General features: G+C 39.5%; 1 pseudogene; it reads left to right on the top strand.

Annotated features, from left to right (window-relative positions):
- The first annotated feature begins 872 nt into the window (after nucleotides 1–872).
- Nucleotides 873–16,577, top strand: LOC115166997 (electron transfer flavoprotein subunit alpha, mitochondrial-like; annotated as a pseudogene).
- Nucleotides 16,578–20,275: the final 3,698 nt, after the last annotated feature.

Raw genomic sequence — 20,275 nt, forward strand, 5'->3', positions numbered from 1 at the left:
CACATTTTGGCAACGTAACTAGCTACAGTACAGTGTGTCACCTGACTTTGGTTAAACTAGCAAGTGATTTTGTTATCTTGGAGGACAAAACACACAGTTGACCTGACATGGCTATAGCCTTCCCTTTGGTGTTCGACAAACAGTTCATATTGCCTTTATTCCCTGTCGTGCACAGTGTTTTATATTGACCTTTGTACACACTACTGTTTACACTGTTAACTTGATAGAGCCAGTCTTATAATGTGCTCTAAACCTATGCCAGCTGTCTAGTTTATCATTCAAGGCCAAAATACCAAAATAGTAGTTATTGACAATCAGAAATGTCAATTCAATGGCCTAAACTAAGTCTTCTTTATAAAGCAGTTTCATTATGGAGATTGGTTGTGTCTGGCCCAGAGGTTTCACAGTACTCTGGTAATAGCAGAGCACAACAACAACCAGCTCACACCCATCACACTGAACGCCATTACTGCTGCCAGCAAGGTGGGAGGAGAGCCAAGGTAGGACTGTCACTACGATGCCCCACAGAGGTGGCAACCCCTCTTATCTGGAGTGCTACCAGTGTGCATGCCATTTTTTTTATTTTACCTTTATTTTACCAGGTTGGTCTCATTGAGATTAAATATCTCTATCCAAGAGAGACCTGGCCAAATGTTGCTCCAACCCTACACTAATGCACCTAATTCAGCTAGGCTAATGGTGATTCTGGTGGGTAGAATCAGGTGTGTTTCAGGAAGGCTTGTGCAATAGCCTGCATACACCCAGCTCTGCTGGACGAGGGTTGGCTACTCCTGCCCTAACAGCTGTTCAGTCACATCAATGGAAGTTATGCTTTAATGTGGTATTTCATACTATGTCACCCTTGTGCAGTACAATGTAGTTCTTTCATGATATACAGCTGGTTGATATGGTTAACTGTTTATTTCTGTGTTGGATTTCTTCTTTAACAGGTTGCAGACCAGATCAGTAAAGTCCAGGGGGTCAAGAAGATTCTAGTGGCTCAACATGACTGCTACAAAGGACTTTTACCAGGTGATTTTTGGAAATGATGAAAGTCCCTTCATTCTGGGATGGGATATTTTTGTTACGTTCTGAGGTCTGTGTGGATATGCTTAGTTCAAATACAGATGCCGGAGATGTTTATTTACAGTTTAGATGATATATACTGTTGGAATGATGGAATGGCATGATACTTCCTTTTGGTCTAAATATGTACTTTAACCCTGGTCCTCTTTTCTCCATACAGAGGAATTGACTCCTTTGATTCTTGCTACCCAGAAACAGTTCAGCTTCACACACGTCTGTGCAGGAGCTTCTGCTTTTGGGAAGGTGAGTTACTGACTGTAACACAAGTATTCACATGTCTGCATTTCCCCCATATTATTAATAGCTATATAATGATCAAATCCTTCCTTATCATGGGAAGTTTATTTTATTATGTATCCAGACATGCATGAATTTTAGCGCATTTTATAATCATAGCAAAATCTAGTTGATCTGATTTACCATTTTTAAACATTATGCTTTAATGCTTCTGAAAGTATTTTTTTTTTCCTTCCAATTTTACCCAGTAAGTGTAGTACTACCCCTCAATTACTACCCCAGTAATCTGTCATTCTGCAATAGAACTGTCAACTTGCTGATCTAATGGTATCTCTATTGAATTAGGATGCATTAAACAATATCTTATGTATTGTAATCCAACTCATATTGACTGAGGCTGGGTTGTCTGGTCTCGATTTCCCTGAGTAGATGAATGTGTTTTAGATGATGCATCCTAATACTGTCTGGTATTTGATTACATTTTTTTACTAAAAACATCATCAGCAATCATTTGTCAAAGATGACTTTGAATTCCATTGTCCATCCTTGGGCTAAACTTCACACAGTTTTGTATCTGAGTCTCCGTAGCCCAAGCTAGTTTTATCCAACACAGAGGGCAGTTTGTATCCGTCATGGTATTATAGCACTATTGACATCATCTACTATAAACTATTTCCGTAGGGACAAATTATTTGTAATAGTTTCAGTTTTGTCTTTATTGTACCAAACTTTGCCAAGTCCTTAAAATGTTGAGAAACATTCCCATTTTAAAACAATCAACCTCCCATCACCTCTCTGTGTCATGAGAGATCCACAGGGTGATATGGTTGAATTAAAGCATATCATCTCAGTACTGTATTATGCTCAACAGAATCTCCTTCCCAGAGTGTCAGCCAAGCTGGATGTTGCAACTCTCTCTGACATCACCGAGGTCAAATCTCAAGACACCTTCGTTAGAACAATTTACGCTGGTGAGATTCCTGTTGTAATATATTTTATAATTAACTATTCCATTGAGGTATAAAATGACCCCAAATATTTTGTAAGCACACTGTAATTATTATGCATTACAACATAGTTTCTTATCGCTGCAGGCCTGTTCTTAGCACAACCTATAATGCATACGTAAGCAGCAGAATAAATGATTGGATAGATTTCAGTATTGGTGTAGTGCTCTGCTAATGGGCTGGGGTCAGGGGTTAAATGGAGATAATTGTTCTATATTCATTAGTAAAGTGATGAGGCTATAGTAGTTCATGTTGTTGTTGTTGTTTCTGACCTCTTAATGACTATAGAGATCCACCCTAGTCATCCCAGCTGTCAGTCTGAAAGCCTAAAAGCCTCCCTGAACAAGAATAAGCTCAGATCATATTTTGATTGGGCACATTATAATCATAAAATATAGATAGGTCTGATTAAAATTATCCACTTAAACTTTGGCAAGAGCCTGACTCTTCCTGGTTGGAAATTCAGTGGAGGTTTTTTTTTTAACCATTTTGCTGCTGCATTTTTGACAGACAAAGGTCTTACACTTGGATGTTTTGGTGTTGTCAGACAGTTCAATTAGTCATTTACAATGCATATGCCAGGATCCGCCCTAGCTTCATACAATGCAAGTTCTTACAATGCAAATAATTACAATGCAAGTCTGTTCTTTCATGTTTTTAATTATTACTGTGAACATTTGTAATTGTATTTTATAGAATTGCCTGAATTGCATCGCATGTAAAACAGACAATGGCATTTATCAGATAATAACCAACAACGCAAAAGCTTTATTGAATCACCAAATTCTTCTAAATACTTTTTCTTATTGAGGTTTTTTGCTCTAAGAATATATCTCAATATAACCAAGCAAACACATTGTATGTGGTGTTACTGTATGTGTTGTCTTTGCAACAGGTAATGCCCTGGCCACAGTGAAGTGCAATGAGGAAGTCAAGGTGTTCACAGTGAGGGGAACTTCCTTTGAACCTGCTGCTGTGGAGCGAGGCAGTGCTGCTACTGAACAGGGTACAGGACTCTTCCATTACACTGTTGACAGCAGCACCACTCAGTAACCTTTGTCTCATCATTACACGTATTCATGTTTTCAATACCTGATTATGGCTCGCGAGCACCATATTCAGATGCTAGTGTAAAGAATATTTTGCACATTTAATTTGTCTGCGTTTTGAGATAGATATGTCTGTCTTTTCTGTTGCAGTTGCCTCACCCTCTCCTGCGGGGATGTCAGAATGGCTTGAGCAGAGCCTGACCAAGAGCGATCGACCAGAGCTCACTAGTGCCAAAGTGGTGGTGTCCGGAGGTAAGGGCTTAGCTTTACACTGTCTGACTGCTTCAGCCAATGTGTCATTCACATTCCCTGGCCTCTCATTCTGTTAGGTCATTGTGACCAAACACTTGATTTCTTTGTCCCATTAGGACGAGGGCTGAAGAGCGGTGAGAACTTCAAACTGCTGTACGACCTGCAGGTATAAATAACGATGTGTGTGTACATCAGAGAGAAGGAGAGCGAGAATCTTTGAGAGTGAGTGAGTGGGTTCATGCGTGAGGGACAGTGGGAAGTGTGTGAGTGTGCTCTTCATGTGGTCAGTTGTCTGTGTGTAACTGCGTGGTATGATCATGTGTATTAATAACCTGCTGTATGTTGTGAATGCAGTGGGGGCTTCCAGAGCTGCTGTGGATGCTGGCTACATCCCCAATGACATGCAGCTTGGCCAGACTGGCAAGATTGTAGCACCTGTAAGTGATACAACACACACCCTTTTATTGTCTCTGTTATTTCACTGTGTCACAGCGGAAACCAACGTACAATATTTCTTAGTGAGCAACCTGACAAGAAAATAATAACTTTAATAAATTGTATATGATTGTTTCAGTTTTTCAGCATCAACTATCACATTAAATTTTCTGTAAAATTATATTTCAATTTAGTTATTTTGGTTTACAAATGTAATTGTTTGGTCTTGTTGAATGACTAATTGAACTGTATGTGCACGTTTGCTGACCTTCATTAGCCTACAGTTCATTCAGAAAGTATTCAGACCCTTTGACTTTTTTCACATTTTGTTACATACAGCCTTATTCTAAAATGGATTCAATTGTTTTTCCCCCCTCAATCTACACACAATACCCCATAATGACAAAGCAAACTAGGTTTTTAGACATTTTTGCATCTGTATATATACTACCGTTCAAAAGTTTGGGGTCACCGAGAAATGCCCTTGTTTTTGAAAGAAAATAACTTTTTTTTTGTCCATTAAAATAACATAAAATTGATCAGAAATACAGTGCAGACATTGTTAATGTTGTAAATGACTATTGTAGCTGGAAACTGATTTTATGGAATATCTACATAGGCGTACAGAGCCCCATTATCAGCAACCATCACTTCTGTATTCCAATGGCACGTTGTTAGCTAATCCAAGTTTATCATTTTAAAAGGCTAATTGATCATTAGAAAACCCTTTTGCAATTATGTTAGCACAGCTGAAAACAGTTGTTCTGATTAAAGAAGCAATACAACTGTCCTTTAGACTAGTTGAGTATCTGGAGCATCAGCATTTGTGGGTTCGATTACAGGCTTAAAATGCCTAGAAACAAAGACCTTTCTTCTGAAACTCACCAGTCTAGAGAAATTAAGTCTATTCCATGTGAGAAATTGCCAAGAAACTGAAGATCTGGTACAACGCTGTGTACTACTTCCTTCACAGAACAAACTGGCTCTAACCAGAATAGAAAGAGGAGTGCGAGGCCTCAGTGCACAACTGAGCAAGAGGACAAGTGCATTAGTGTCTAGTTTGAGAAACAGACGCCTCACAAGTCCTCAACTGGAAGCTTCATTAAATAGTACCCGCAAAACACCAGTCTCAATGTCAACAGTGAAGAGGCGACTACGGGATGCTGGCTTTCTAGGCAGAGTTCCTCTGTCCAGTGTCTGTTCTTCTGCCCGTTTTCATCTTTTCTTTTTATTGGCCAGTCTGAGATATGGCTTTATTTTTTGCAACTCTGCCTAGAAGGCCAGCATCCCGGAGTCGCCTCTTCACTGTTGACGTTGAGACTGGTGTTTTGTGGGTGCTATTTAATGAAGCTGCGATGGCGTGATGGTTGCTGATAATGGGCCTCTGTACGCCTATTCCATTAAAAATCAGCTGTTTCCAGCTACAATAGTAATTTACAACATTAACAATGTCTACACTGTATTTCTGATCAATTTTATGTTATTTTAATGGACAAAAAAGGTGATTTTCTTTCAAAAACAAGAATTTCTAAGTGACCTCAAACTTTTGAATGGTAGTGTATGTAAAACTTTTTTTTATATCACATTTACTCAGAATTTTGAAGCACCTTTGGCAGCGATTGCAGCGTCGAGTCGTCTTGGGTATGAGGCTACAAGCTTGGCACACCTGTATTTTGGGCGTTTCTCCCATTCTTCTCTGGAGCAGGTTTTCATTAAGAATCTCTTTGTAATTTGCTACGGTCGTCTTTCCCTCGATCCTGACTAGTCTCCCAGTCCCTGCTGCTGAAAAACATCCCCACAGCATGATGCTGCCACCACCATGCTTCACCCTAGGGGTGGTGTCAGGTTTCCTCCAGACGTGACGCTTGGCATTCAGGCCAAAGAGTTCAATCTTGGTTTCATCAGACCAGATAATCTCTAGTTTTTCATTGTCTGAGTCTTTAGGTGACTTTTGGGAAAACTCCAAGGAAGCTGTCATGTACCTTTTACTGAGGAGTGGCTTCAGTCTGGCCACTACCATAAAGGCCTGATTGTTGGAGTGCTGCAGAGATGGTTGTCCTTCTGGAAGGTTCTCCCATCTCCACAGAGGAACTCTGCAGCTCTGTGAGAGTGACCATCAGGTTCTTGTTCACCTCCCTGACCAAGGCTCTTCTCCCCTGATTGCTCAGTTTGGCCGAGCGGCCAGTTCTAGGAAGGGTCTTGGTGGTTACAAACTTCTTCCATTTAAGAATGATGGAAGCCATTGTGTTCTTGGGGTCCTTCAATGCTGCAGACATTTTGTGGTACCCTTCCCCAGATCTGTGCCTCGACACAATCCTGTCTCGGAGCTCTACGGACAATTCCTTCGACCTCACGGCTTGGTTTTTGCTCTGACATGCATTTTCAACTGTGGGACCTTGTATAGACAGGTGTGTGCCTTTCCAAATCATGTCAAATCAATTGAATGTACCACAGCTGGACTCCAATCAATTGTAGAAACATCTCAAGGATGATCAATGGAAACAGGATGCACCTGAGCTCAATTTCGAGTCTCATAGCGAAGGGTCTGAGTAGTTATGTAAATAAGATATTTCTGTTTTTATTTATTTTTTGAAATTTGCAAACATTTCGAAAAACCTGTTTTCGCTTTGTCATTATGGGGTATTGTGTGTAGATGAGGTCATTTTTTTAAATACTTTTTTATTCAATTTTAGAATAAGTCTAACATAACAAAATATGGAAAAAGTCAAGGGGTCTGAATACTTTCCGAATGCACTGTATTTTCTCGATCTTGATGTTCCGAAGATAGCCTGTCTGTCTCCTACATTCAATTGTGTGTACAGTGTGTTTAGTTAGCAGATGTGTGTGTGTGTGCCAAGACTCTGCAGAGGCTGTGTATGTTTTGGCAAAGCCAACAAGCCTCAAGACAGACCCCTCACAGCAAAGGGAATTATTCTTAGTCGAGTTGCATATTCCGGTTTTCAGGGATACATCTATTTTCAACCTAGCTTCCTTTTCTGCTGAAAACCGAATGTGGGAACTCCGCTCAGGAGTTTCTCTTATGCCTGCTACATCCGGTTAAAGGGAATTAATACAGGCAAGCACACACGTGTTATCCTAAACAATACAAACAAAATCACATTGTGTGACAATACTCTGTATTGTGACATTTATTTAATTATTTTCAATTGAATAAGCTTAAGGCTAAATGGGTCATTTGGCTCGCGACAGGGATATCCCAGCTGTCATCAGACCCACATTAGGGCAGTCTGAAGCGGCTGTAATGTAGTTAATGGCTGATTTAAGGTCCTAAATGATTTACCAGTCCCATTAGGAAGGAGACTTAAGTGCTGAGTCCACCCTGCCCCTCAAAATGGACAACTCTGCCAATATTGTTGTTTCCTGTTTACATTGTACACAATGACAGAAGGCTATGATATGCAACATCCTAAACCAGTAACCATTCATTGCTTGTGTATTGCAATTAATATTCAAAACAAATCAGGTCAATGGAAATATAATTGATGTAATCAAATGTAATAATATACTATTTACAGTAATATTTTATATACAGTACCAGTCAAAAGTTTGGACTCACCTACTCATTCAAGGGTTTTTCTTTATTTTTTACTATTTTCTACATTGTAGAATAATAGTGAAGACATTGAAACTATGAAATGACAAATGGAATCATGTAATAACCAAAAAAGTGTTGAACAAATCATAATATATTTGAGATTCTTCAAAGTAGCTGCCACATTATTGGTATTCTCTCAACCGGCTTCATGAGGTAGACACCTGGAATGCATTTCAAATAACAGGTGTGCCTTGTTAAAAGTTAATTTGTGGAATTTCTTTCCTTAATGCGTTTCAGCCAATCCATTGTGACAATGTAGGGGTGGTATACAGAAGCCCTATTTGGTAAAAGTCAATATTATGGCAAGAACAGCTCAAATAACCGAAGAGGAAACAACATTCCATCATTACTTTAAGACATGAAGGTCAGTCAGTGCAGTCACAAAAACCATCAAGCGCTATGATGAAACTGGCTCTCATGAGGACCGCCAGAGGGAAGGAAGACCCAGAGTTACTTCTGCTGCAGAGGATAAGTTCATTAGAGTTAACTGCACCTCAGATTGCTGCCCAAATAAATGCTTCACAGTGTTCAAGTAACAGACACATCTCAACATCAACTGTTCAGAGGAGAATGCGTGAATCAGGCGTTCATGGTCGGATTGCTGCAAAGAAACCACTACTAAAGGACACCAATAAGAAGAGACTTACTTGGGTTAAGAAACCCGAGCAGTGGACATTAGACCAGTGGAAATCTGTCCTTTGGTCTGATGAGTCCAAATTTTAGATTTGTTTTGTTCCAACCGCCGTGTCTTTGTGAGACGCAGAGTAGGTGAACGGATGATCCCTGCATGTATGGTTCCCATCGTGATGCATGGAGGAGGTGGTGTGGGGTGCTTTGCTGGTGACATTGTCAGTGATTTTATTTAGAATTCAAGGCACACTGAACCAGCATGGCTACCACAGCATTCTGCACCGATACGCCATCCCATCTGGTTTGCACTTAGTCCCACTGTCATTTGTTTTTCAACAGGATAATGACCCAACACCTCCAGGCTGTGTAAGGGCTATTTGACCATTAAGGAGAATGATGGAGTGCTGCATTAGATGACTTGGCCTCCACAATCACCCGACCTCAGCCCAATTGAGATGGTTTGGGATGAGTTGGACCGCAGAGTGATGGAAAGGCAGCCAGCAAGTTCTCAGCATATGTGGGAACTGCTTCAAGACTGTTGGAAAAGTATTCCAGGTGAAGCTGGTTGAATGTCAAGAGTGTGCAAAGCTGTCATCAAGGCGAAGGGTGGCAACTTTGAAGAATCTAAAATATATTTTGATGTATTTAACATTTTTTTGGGTTACTCCAAATGTGTTATTTCATAGTTTTGATGTCTTCAGTATTATTCTACAAGGTAAAAAAAAAGAGTAAAAATTAAGAAAAGCCCTTGAATGAGTAGGTGTGTCTGCACTTTTGACTGGTACTGTATATATTTAAAGTTGTAGGTATATTTCCTACACAGTAAGCAGTGGATGGTATGTCTACTAATTCTACCTCCTAAGTCTCTCCATAATTCCATGACATGCCTTCAGAAACGCTCTGCCCCCCCCCCCCCCCCCCCCCCCAAAAGAAATCACATCTTTCCTCATGCCAGTCTGAGAGGGGAACCATGTTGTGGATTTATAATTTATCATTCTTCAGAGGTAATGCAGTATTCACATGATAATTAGGATACATTTTTGATTGCTGCCTGCGGGCATTTCTGCATTGTTGGCTTCAGGAACCTGGGCCATTATGACCTTATTAGTGTAACTGTCAGTGGCCTGTTTTAGTTTACACATGCATTGTCATGTATTTTATTATGAACTGCACTCATCAGGATAAAACTTATTAGTGGCTTTTACAAGACGCCATGTCACTTAAATGAGGAGAGCAACACCTCCGCTTGACTCAATGTACCAGTCAAAACAACGCTGGCAAAATGAATGTTTTCAATTACTGTATTCTTGTTAATTACTTACAAAGACTAAGTATTTTACTTGAAATGGGATACAATAACAATTGATTAAAATAATGACATACAATTGTTTCAGGTTTTGTCATAAGGAACAAATAATGAAAGATATATAATATAGGCTATTAAGTGAGAGCACTGTATAGGCATTGGTGGTTTCTGGATGATGCAGGTTGATATAGTCTTTTACTTATGATTTTAGAGGACTAAAGTAATAACTTCAAGTGACAAAGCTTGTGAAGATGAGAAAATTATAAAAAAAAGTTGTCACTTGTAGGCCTACAGTACAAATATAACAAAATAAAGACTTCTAATGGGACCACTTTTACCCTTTTTTTCATATGCTTTTCAAGGTATTGAATATCATAGATTCTTCTGTCAAACCAGTTCTAGGACTCAGTCCTGAGATCCCACCGAGCCAGTCTAACAGGATTTAGTATCGTTAGCCAAACCAGTTCTAGGACTCAGTCCTGAGATCCCACCGAGCCAGTCTAACAGGATTTAGTATCGTTAGCCAAACCAGTTCTAGGACTCAGTCCTGAGATCCCATCGAGCCAGTCTAACAGGATTTAGTATCGTTAGCCAAACCAGTTCTAGGACTCAGTCCTGAGATCCCATCGAGCCAGTCTAACAGGATTTAGTATCGTTAGCCAAACCAGTTCTAGGACTCAGTCCTGAGATCCCACCAAGCCAGTCTAACAGGATTTAGTATCGTTAGCCAAACCAGTTCTAGGACTCAGTCCTGAGATCCCACCGAGCCAGTCTAACAGTATTTAGTATCGTTAGCCAAACCAGTTCTAGGACTCAGTCCTGAGATCCCATCGAGCCAGTCTAACAGTATTTAGTATCGTTAGCCAAACCAGTTCTAGGACTCAGTCCTGAGATACCACCGAGCCAGTCTAACAGTATTTAGTATTGTTAGCCAAACCAGTTCTAGGACTCAGTCCTGAGATCCCACCGAGCCAGTCTAACAGTATTTAGTATCGTTAGCCAAACCAGTTCTAGGACTCAGTCCTGAGATACCACCGAGCCAGTCTAACACTATTTAGTATCGTTAGCCAAACCAGTTCTAGGACTCAGTCCTGAGATCCCACCGAGCCAGTCTAACCGTATTTAGTATCGTTAGCCAAACCAGTTCTAGGACTCAGTCCTGAGATCCCACCGAGCCAGTCTAACCGTATTTAGTATCGTTAGCCAAACCAGTTCTAGGACTCAGTCCTGAGATCCCACCGAGCCAGTCTAACAGTATATAGTATCGTTAGCCAAACCAGTTCTAGGACTCAGTCCTGAGATCCCACCGAGCCAGTCTAACAGTATTTAGTATCGTTAGCCAAACCAGTTCTAGGACTCAGTCCTGAGATCCCACCGAGCCAGTCTAACAGTATTTAGTATCGTTAGCCAAACCAGTTCTAGGACTCAGTCCTGAGATCCCACCGAGCCAGTCTAACCGTATTTAGTATCGTTAGCCAACCTGTTGTCCTTTGCTGTCTGTTTGCACACAGCAGCATCCCGTGATCACCTGGTTGATTAACTCAGTTGTGTCACAATCTGGCTGTGTGTACAGGAGCTTGTGTTCTCACACCTGAGGGGAGCTGTGCTGTGTGAACCACTGGGTTTCAGCATCACTTTGGGGGATTTTATTAACAGGCCAGCGGGTGCACCAAGTCCCTGCCCTGCTGCCACGGCTCACAGCAGCTGTGGAGAGACCAAACACCAGGCAGAAGAGGAGGGAAAAACTGCCCAAGCTTGGCAAATCGTCTGGCCATTCTCCTCCTCTCCCTACATATACTTTAAAAACATCCAGGGCTAAATGACCCTCCCAACTATAGCAGTTTGTAGTGGAAAACTTTCAAAAAGCTGTTTATACCCAGCTGGGGACCTACTTGGAGGCTAAAGGGGAGAAGCTTTTCTATTTTTTATTTTCTCTCTCTCCCAGTCTGGGGGGAAAAAAGGCCTCTGGATTGACAGTGCCTTTCATACTGTATTATCCGGCCTGGCTTTTAACTCCGGGAGAACTGTGTTCACAAATTGATGCTCTGTTCCTCTGGGGCTGTAGCTGAAACATTAAATCCTACTGAAATATTCATATGTGAGTGCATTTAGCTGAAAGCAATTGATGTGCTGCTCCCTGGAGAATGGATGGTAATGTTGCAGCCAGGGGCCCAGGCCCCCACACTCTGGCTGGCAGACACCCTAAAGGACCACACTCTGGTCAGAACCATTGAGATGTATGGTCAGGAATTGACTGCCTACCGGGTCAGAGTAGGGTGTAAAGGGTTCTGGGGGATTGGGGCTCAGTTTGTGGTTTTGGTGTTGGTCACTTATGGTCACAGCAACTTGGTTCACCAGACTACTGGTTAGGAGAGCCCATCTCGTAAGGCTGTGGTCATAGGGATTCTCTGATGGCCATGCTGTGTATGTCTGTGTGAAAACACGCATCATCTTCTCATTTTAAGTTGTTGAAAAGTAATGGTTAAATCAATAGTCTTACATATCATATTGTGGCCAAACCTTTTCATTCATTTGGTTCAGACGGATTTTTTTTTTCAATCGATTTTTTTTGTTCTCCCTACAATAAACACTTGAAAGCTGATTTATTTTATTTATGTCTATGTAGTATTATTGCAATAATATACATTTTTCATTATGAATTACATTTTTGATATTACATTATTATATACTGACTGGCCATTTTATGTTTTATTTCCATGAACTCTACATCGCAGTGGGCATCTCTGGAGCTATTCAGCACCTGGCTGGGATGAAGGACAGCAAGGTACAGCACACCACATCAAACTAAGCAGTCTACATAAGCTAGTGGTATTATTGTGGTATAGCTGTGTTATTACTTGTGGATAATACTTCTCATTTAAACAAATGTAAATAGATTTGTTCTACGGATTTAAAAAACTATTTGAGGTTGCAAGATGTTCTGAATTTTTGTAGTACTAAAAATACAGGATATGTTTTATAGAGCAATATATTTTTGAAGGAAGTTGCTGATTCTTGCTGTCGTAAGTCATGCATAAGTACGTATAGTTATGGGGCTTGTGCGTCTGATTGCTAAATTAACTGTGGTGTTGATTTATTTTATTCAATTCTTCTGAGCTCTTTGTGATGTAGCGCCTTGTCACCAGGAGAGTGATAAATACATCTCACCCTCATGTTATCACAATTTCATGTAGCTAAGCTTATTCTACCGCCTTTTATGGAATATGCACTAGTGATGGATTAACAAGTAAAGATATACATACAGTAAAACAATGGGGATACTGATTAAATGTCATATTGATTTAAAATAAATTATATTAATGTAAAAACATGTATTAATTAATTTAAAATCATTTACAACTCTTTGAAACTGTTTTTTTAATCTTCAGTCAATCATTTGATATCTTCAAGTTATCTGAAAGTATAAAGATCACCCATTCCATTAATCAGTCCAGTTAGCACTTACTGTAGAGGCTGGTTTGAAAAAGCCAGAATGGGTGTCATACAACTGCACCAATTTACCTAACTAATAGTATTACAACAATTCACTCTTTGAGAATACATCTATATATGAGGAGGAATGAACTTGGTCAGAGTACTTTTTCTTATTTGTATTCCTCTTTTCGCTGTAGTTGACCCACTTTTACAACAAGTGCAGGGCAGAATACGTCTGTCCCTGGAAGAGAACTGTTTTATGTAAATGCAAAATGGAAAAACTCTTTCGTAGCCATGACAACAGTCTCCTGAGTGGATTTCTTCCACCAAGGCGAGCTATCTGCTCCGGGATCCCGTGCACTTAAGAAGTATGTTTTAAAAGGGAACCTGAAGAAGCTTTTTAAAGAATGTATAATTTATTTGTATTTTCTCTCTCTTGCTTTGGAGCTTCTTAAGAGGAGAGTAGAGTGTCTTGTGTGGGATGTGTTCTGAATGTGTCAGACCACAGTATTATGTACTATTATATAGCCATAGTCCCATATCTATTTGTTTTGTATGAGATTTACTCTGCTTCTACGTATATCCAGCCGCTTGATGTCATGGAGCTGTTTTCAAAATCACTTTCATCCACTTAAAAAAAAAACACATTCATAAGTGACATCACTTAAGTGCAGCTAATTTGGGTTTGTATGCTTGCTGCTTTAACAAGCTATGCAATATGTCATGAAAGCATAGTGTGTGTGTGTGTGTGTGTGTGTGTGTGTGTGTGTGTGTGTGTGTGTGTGTGTGTGTGTGTGTGTGTGTGTGTGTATAACATGAGAGAGTAGTAAGGGATGGTAATGCAACACATTTTTTTTTTTAATAATTTTTTACTTAATTTTGATTCTCATCATAGTGACTGATATTGTCCTAATTCCGGATGCTGACTCACTGCTTTAGGATGTGGATCAACAGTTTACATAGCAATGTATCTTTGTAATTTATGATTTGTGTTTGGTTTAGCCTCCAGTAAAATTCTGAGGCAATCCATGTACAGTATGCATACCGCTTTGCATTTTCATTCAGAGGACAGGTTAGTACATGTACTGAGACGAACTGTCACACGTGTTTTATTTCTTGATAATCGTTGCCATCAACAAAGATCCAGAGGCACCTATTTTCCAGGTAGCTGACTACGGTTTGGTGGAGGATCTCTTCAAGGTAAGACTGTCAATGATGACACAATTAGATATTGTGATATTAAAGGTGTGAAATGAGTCCCTATATGGAGGTAGATATTTAGTTAATCTTAAGGAGGTGGACCTAGATCTTCAGCATTGGCTAAATGAAGTATTGTACACCACACCCTGTATAGGTTTAGTGAAGTGCTATGAGTGTTATCAAAGTCAACACTGATACACTGGATTTAACCTGTATGTTGCCCAGTATTTCTAATTCATGACAGCATTTAAAGTGTCAGTGTTCATGTACTTGAGATCTGGTTAGTCCTGATGGGTAAATTGTGGTGAGGAGTCTTGAGGGAAATATCCATCACACCCTCATGCCATCGTTCCAGATCCCTGTCACACCCTGTCCATCTCTCCTTTAAGAGTCATTCTTCTAGTACCCTGAGGAGGATTTAAAATAGGTTTATTAATACGATGTGTATTTTGTTATATTAATAATATGGACCTTATTCTACCAAAAGTGGTTTCCTGATAAAAACAAATATAACATTGGTTTTGGCTGAATTAGGTCCTTAATTAGCTATAAATGATTATAAACTGGATGGTTCAAGCCCTGAATGCTGATTGGCTGACAGCCGTGGGATATCAGATCGTATACCACGGGTATGAAAAAACATGTATTTTTACTGCTCTAATTACATTGGTAACCAGTTTATAATAGCAATAAGGCACCTCAGTGGTTTGTTGTATATGGCCAATATACCATGGCTAAGGGCTGTATCCAGGCACTCCGCATTGCGTCGTGGTTAAGAACATCCCTTAGCCGTGGTATATTGACCATATACCACACCTCCTCATGCCTTATTGCTTAAGTATACCATAGCAAAACACATTTGAAAAGCACAAGAGGTGATCTCAGATTTCCTCCTCAGTTAATGACGCTGTAATAAGACACATCAACGACTGATCGACTAATTTTAATGCATTTAAACGGACTCCCTCTGAGCCTTTATTCAAACATTTCTATTATTAAGGGAAATGTCTAATGGTCACTGTTAATTTACTCTTCTTCTTCTCTGATTGTGACATTGAGGCACTTCCTGGTTCACTAGAGACCTCCCGCAAGCCATTTCCTGTGATTAGAGGCCCAGGCTGTCAGAGTTAGACACTCATTAAAAGTATTCCTGTGTAATAATGTCATTGTAAATGCATTTTGTGACAAATGCTTATGTACAAGGGGCTCTATAAATGAGTTTGATTGATAAAATGAATTGAATAGTTAGGTGTATCATTATAAATCATTAAAGGGCACCGTCCATTTGCCTTTCAGTCTAAAACAATGGATTCATTAGCTTGGTGGCGCAGCCATCTATTTGACCTATTTTAAGGCAATGTTAATGTCTGGTTTTCCCTCTCATATGTTTGAATATTATTCAGTTGTTTAATCTCAGAAAGCAAAACTTGTAGAGACCTTGTTCCTTACTGAGTTGTGCCTTATTCAGTTACAATCCGTTAACTAGGTTTCTGGGATAAGCCTAAAATAACACTGAGTGAAATCATGTTTAAATGAAAATGCAGTTGAGTTCTTACTCTCTTCGACTGTAAACATTTCTCTGTTGAGTGCCTGAATCCAAACCTGGTAAATCAGTTATTGGGATTGATAGAATAGGAACCATTTGGAACTGTATATTCCACCTGATGAAAAAGCAGATGTACTGAATTATTGAACTCGTGAATGTATCAGTGGATAGTTCATGAGAGGACCTCCTGCTCAGAGAGTAACTTCCAGTCCTCAACCTTAACAGGAACTAATACCACCTGATAGTTAAACTAAGGGGACTGCCTGGTGTTGGCTTTCATATTGATTCTGTGTTCCTCTTCACCTATTGACTCCTAATTGACATGCTCAGGTAACTTTGGCAGGGCTCAACGCCACAGGGTTCCAGGCAGCACTTCTACCCTCTAGTTTAGGCATAAAGACAGAGGTGGCAGATCCAGTGCCCAAGCTTTGCCACACACTTCAAGAGGGACCCTTTGTGAGAAGTGAAAGCCTAGTGGCTTTTTCCATTTGTTTGGCTGTGCCTCATCATTTATTAACCAGTGCCGTTGCATGTGATCGGCCGGTGTAGGTGACTAGGTGTTTAAGTTACCCATCACTTCAGCAGAATATTACTAAGTAGAAATAATAATAATAGGCAGGTCCAGAACTGTGACAATAGTTCTCATCTTACCTGTGTTTACGTACACTCTGATTTCAGATAAGTCAAAGACAATGGATGTGTCTTTTGTCGTTGTTGCCAATGAAACTGTCAGGGGTATGAGAACTGTTTGTACTTGCAGGCTGTTCCTGAGATGACAGCATTGAAGAAGTGATCGCCATCATGATCCAACCAAGATCCTATAATACTCCGAAATCTGAAGACGAAACATTAACCCCTTATAAGCTGCCAGTTTTAGCTACCCAAAAGAAAATCCTGCCTTAAACTGCATTTCATGCTTCTTGTGCATTTTGAAATGGGTGCTTAAAATGTCTAGATCTAATACATCTTTGATTGTGATATCTTTTTAATGAATAATAAAGCTAGTGGATACGCTACAATGTCTCACAACTTGTTCAATTTGTTTTTGTTGAGGATTTGAAATATGATCAAATGGATGTTTGGGTTTTCCTTTTTGGAAAGCTACAGTATCAGGATAATACAGTGTTATATATCACGGTGGATAATAGTGTTATATATCACGGTGGATAATGGAAAGCTACAGTATCAGGATAATAGTGTTATATATCACGGTGGATAATGGAAAGCTACAGTATCAGGATAATAGTGTTATATATCACGGTGGATAATGGAAAGCTACAGTATCAGGATAATAGTGTTATATATCACGGTGGATAATGGAAAGCTACAGTATCAGGATAATAGTGTTATATATCACGGATAATGGAAAGCTACAGTATCAGGATAATACAGTGTTATATATCATGGTGGATAATGGAAAGCTACAGTATCAGGATAATAGTGTTATATATCACGGTGGATAATGGAAAGCTACAGTATCAGGATAATAGTGTTATATATCACGGTGGATAATGGAAAGCTACAGTATCAGGATAATAGTGTTATATATCACGGTGGATAATGGAAAGCTACAGTATCAGGATAATACAGTGTTATATATCACGGTGGATAATGGAAAGCTACAGTATCAGGATAATAGTGTTATATATCACGGTGGATAATGGAAAGCTACAGTATCAGGATAATAGTGTTATATATCATGGTGGATAATGGAAAGCTACAGTATCAGGATAATACAGTGTTATATATCACGGTGGATAATGGAAAGCTACAGTATCAGGATAATACAGTGTTATATATCACGGTGGATAATGGAAAGCTACAGTATCAGGATAATAGTGTTATATATCACGGTGGATAATGGAAAGCTACAGTTTCAGGATAATAGTGTTATATATCACGGTGGATAATGGAAAGCTACAGTATCAGGATAATACAGTGTTATATATCACGGTGGATAATGGAAAGCTACAGTATCAGGATAATAGTGTTATATATCACGGTGGATAATGGAAAGCTACAGTATCAGGATAATACAGTGTTATATATCACGGTGGATAATACAGTGTTATATATCATGGTGGATAATGGAAAGCTACAGTATCAGGATAATACAGTGTTATATATCACGGTGGATAATACAGTGTTATATATCACGGTGGATAATGGAAAGCTACAGTATCAGGATAATACAGTGTTATATATCACGGTGGATAATGGAAAGCTACAGTATCAGGATAATACAGTGTTATATATCACGGTGGATAATGGAAAGCTACAGTATCAGGATAATACAGTGTTATATATCACGGTGGATAATAGTGTTATATATCACGGTGGATAATGGAAAGCTACAGTATCAGGATAATACAGTATTATATATCACGGTGGATAATGGAAAGCTACAGTATCAGGATAATACAGTGTTATATATCACGGTGGATAATGGAAAGCTACAGTATCAGGATAATACAGTGTTATATATCACGGTGGATAATGGAAAGCTACAGTATCAGGATAATAGTGTTATATATCACGGTGGATAATGGAAAGCTACAGTATCAGGATAATAGTGTTATATATCACGGTGGATAATGGAAAGCTACAGTATCAGGATAATACAGTGTTATATATCACGGTGGATAATGGAAAGCTACAGTATCAGTAGAGGGAAAGCATTGTTGCTAAAGGAGGGTGGTGTAATCGTTCAGCTCTAAATAAAACGCTGCATCAGCTCTCATTGAAACCCATAATGACTTTTCTTCACATGATCCAGGTCCTCAAATAACATTAGACCCAACCCCCACTTTACCATCCCCATGTCTTGATGAATACTTCTGAAACACTTAGGCCTGCTTGATTGAAGCCTTGATTGTTATTAATTAACAATTAAACATCTCATTTACTTGTAAACACTTGACAAGCAACAAAATGGGTAGTTTATGTCCTAAATTAATTATTTGATCGAAAGTTAATTAGGGGGTTTAATCCTCATTACCAGACATTTATAATGACAAACCTCGTTAACCAATTAAGTTTTTGTTGTGACAGGTCTCTCCAATGTTAATAGATATGAATCATTTATTTCATTTCAGAGTGATATGCAAATAAGTTGACAGTTGCTAATGCAAAAGTGTTGTAGGGTGATGTAGAGTCTGGAGCCAATGGGAAGGCTCAGTCATATCTGATAAAGAGTCCACATGTAAAACAAACTCATTCATATTAATGTAGAGGATTCTATCTCGAATTATGCAAATGAGAATACATCGTAGTACTTTTTGGTTTGGGATGTATTCTACTGTGTCATTTCATGTATTGCTTTGTAAAGTGCATCCATATATACATCATCTGAGTGGAATCTGCCACTAGCACAGTTAGCGTAGTCAGCTCAGCTTTCCCCATTGAGACCGTGTCTGTGCCTCGATCTAGGTTGGGCAAAATTAAAAATGGCGGTGTTCGCTTCAGTAATCTTACTAGTATAAAGACCTCCTCCATTCCTGCCATTATTGAAAGAGATTGTGATACTTCACATCTCAAAATTGGGTTACTTAATGTTAGATCCCTCACTTCCAAGGCAGTTATAGTCAATGAACTAATCACTGATCATAATCTTGATGTGATTGGCCTGACTGAAACATGGCTTAAGCCTGATGAATTTACTGTGTTAAATGAGGCCTCACCCCCTGGTTACACTAGTGACCATACCCCCCGTGCATCCGGCAAAGGCGGAGGTGTTGCTAACATTTACGATAGCAAATTTAAAAAAAAAAAAAAAAAAAACAATGACGTTTTCGTCTTTTGAGCTTCTAGTCATGAAATCTATGCAGCCTACTCAATCACTTTTTATAGCTACTATTTACAGGCCTCCTGGGCCATATGCAGTGTTCCTTACTGAGTTCCCTGAATTCCTATCGGATCTTGTAGTCATAGCAGATAATATTCTAATTTTTGGTGACTTTAACATTCACATGGAAAAGTCCACAGACCCACTCCAAAAGGCTTTCGGAGCCATCATCGACTCAGTGGGTTTTGTCCAACATGTCTCTGGACCTACTCACTGCCACAGTCATACTCTGGACCTAGTTTTGTCCCATGGAATAAATGTTGTGGATCTTAATGTTTTTCCTCATAATCCTGGATTATCGGACCACCATTTTATTGCGTTTACAATTGCAACAAATAATCTGCTCAGACCCCAACCAAGGAAGATTAAAAGTCGTGCTATAAATTCTCAGACAACCCAAAGATTCCTTGATGCCCTTCCAGACTCTCTCTGCCTACCCAAGGACGTCAGAGGACAAGAATCAGTTAACCACCTAACCGAGGAACTCAATTTAACCTTGCGCAATACCCTAGATGCAGTTGCACCCCTAAAAATTAAAAACATCTGTCATAAGAAACTAGCTCCCTGGTATACAGAAAATACACGAGCTCTGAAGCAAGCTTCCAGAAAATTGGAACGGAAATGGCGCCACA

This window comes from Salmo trutta, chromosome 29 (genome assembly GCF_901001165.1).
Source record: "Salmo trutta chromosome 29, fSalTru1.1, whole genome shotgun sequence".
Lineage (NCBI taxonomy): Eukaryota > Metazoa > Chordata > Actinopteri > Salmoniformes > Salmonidae > Salmo > Salmo trutta.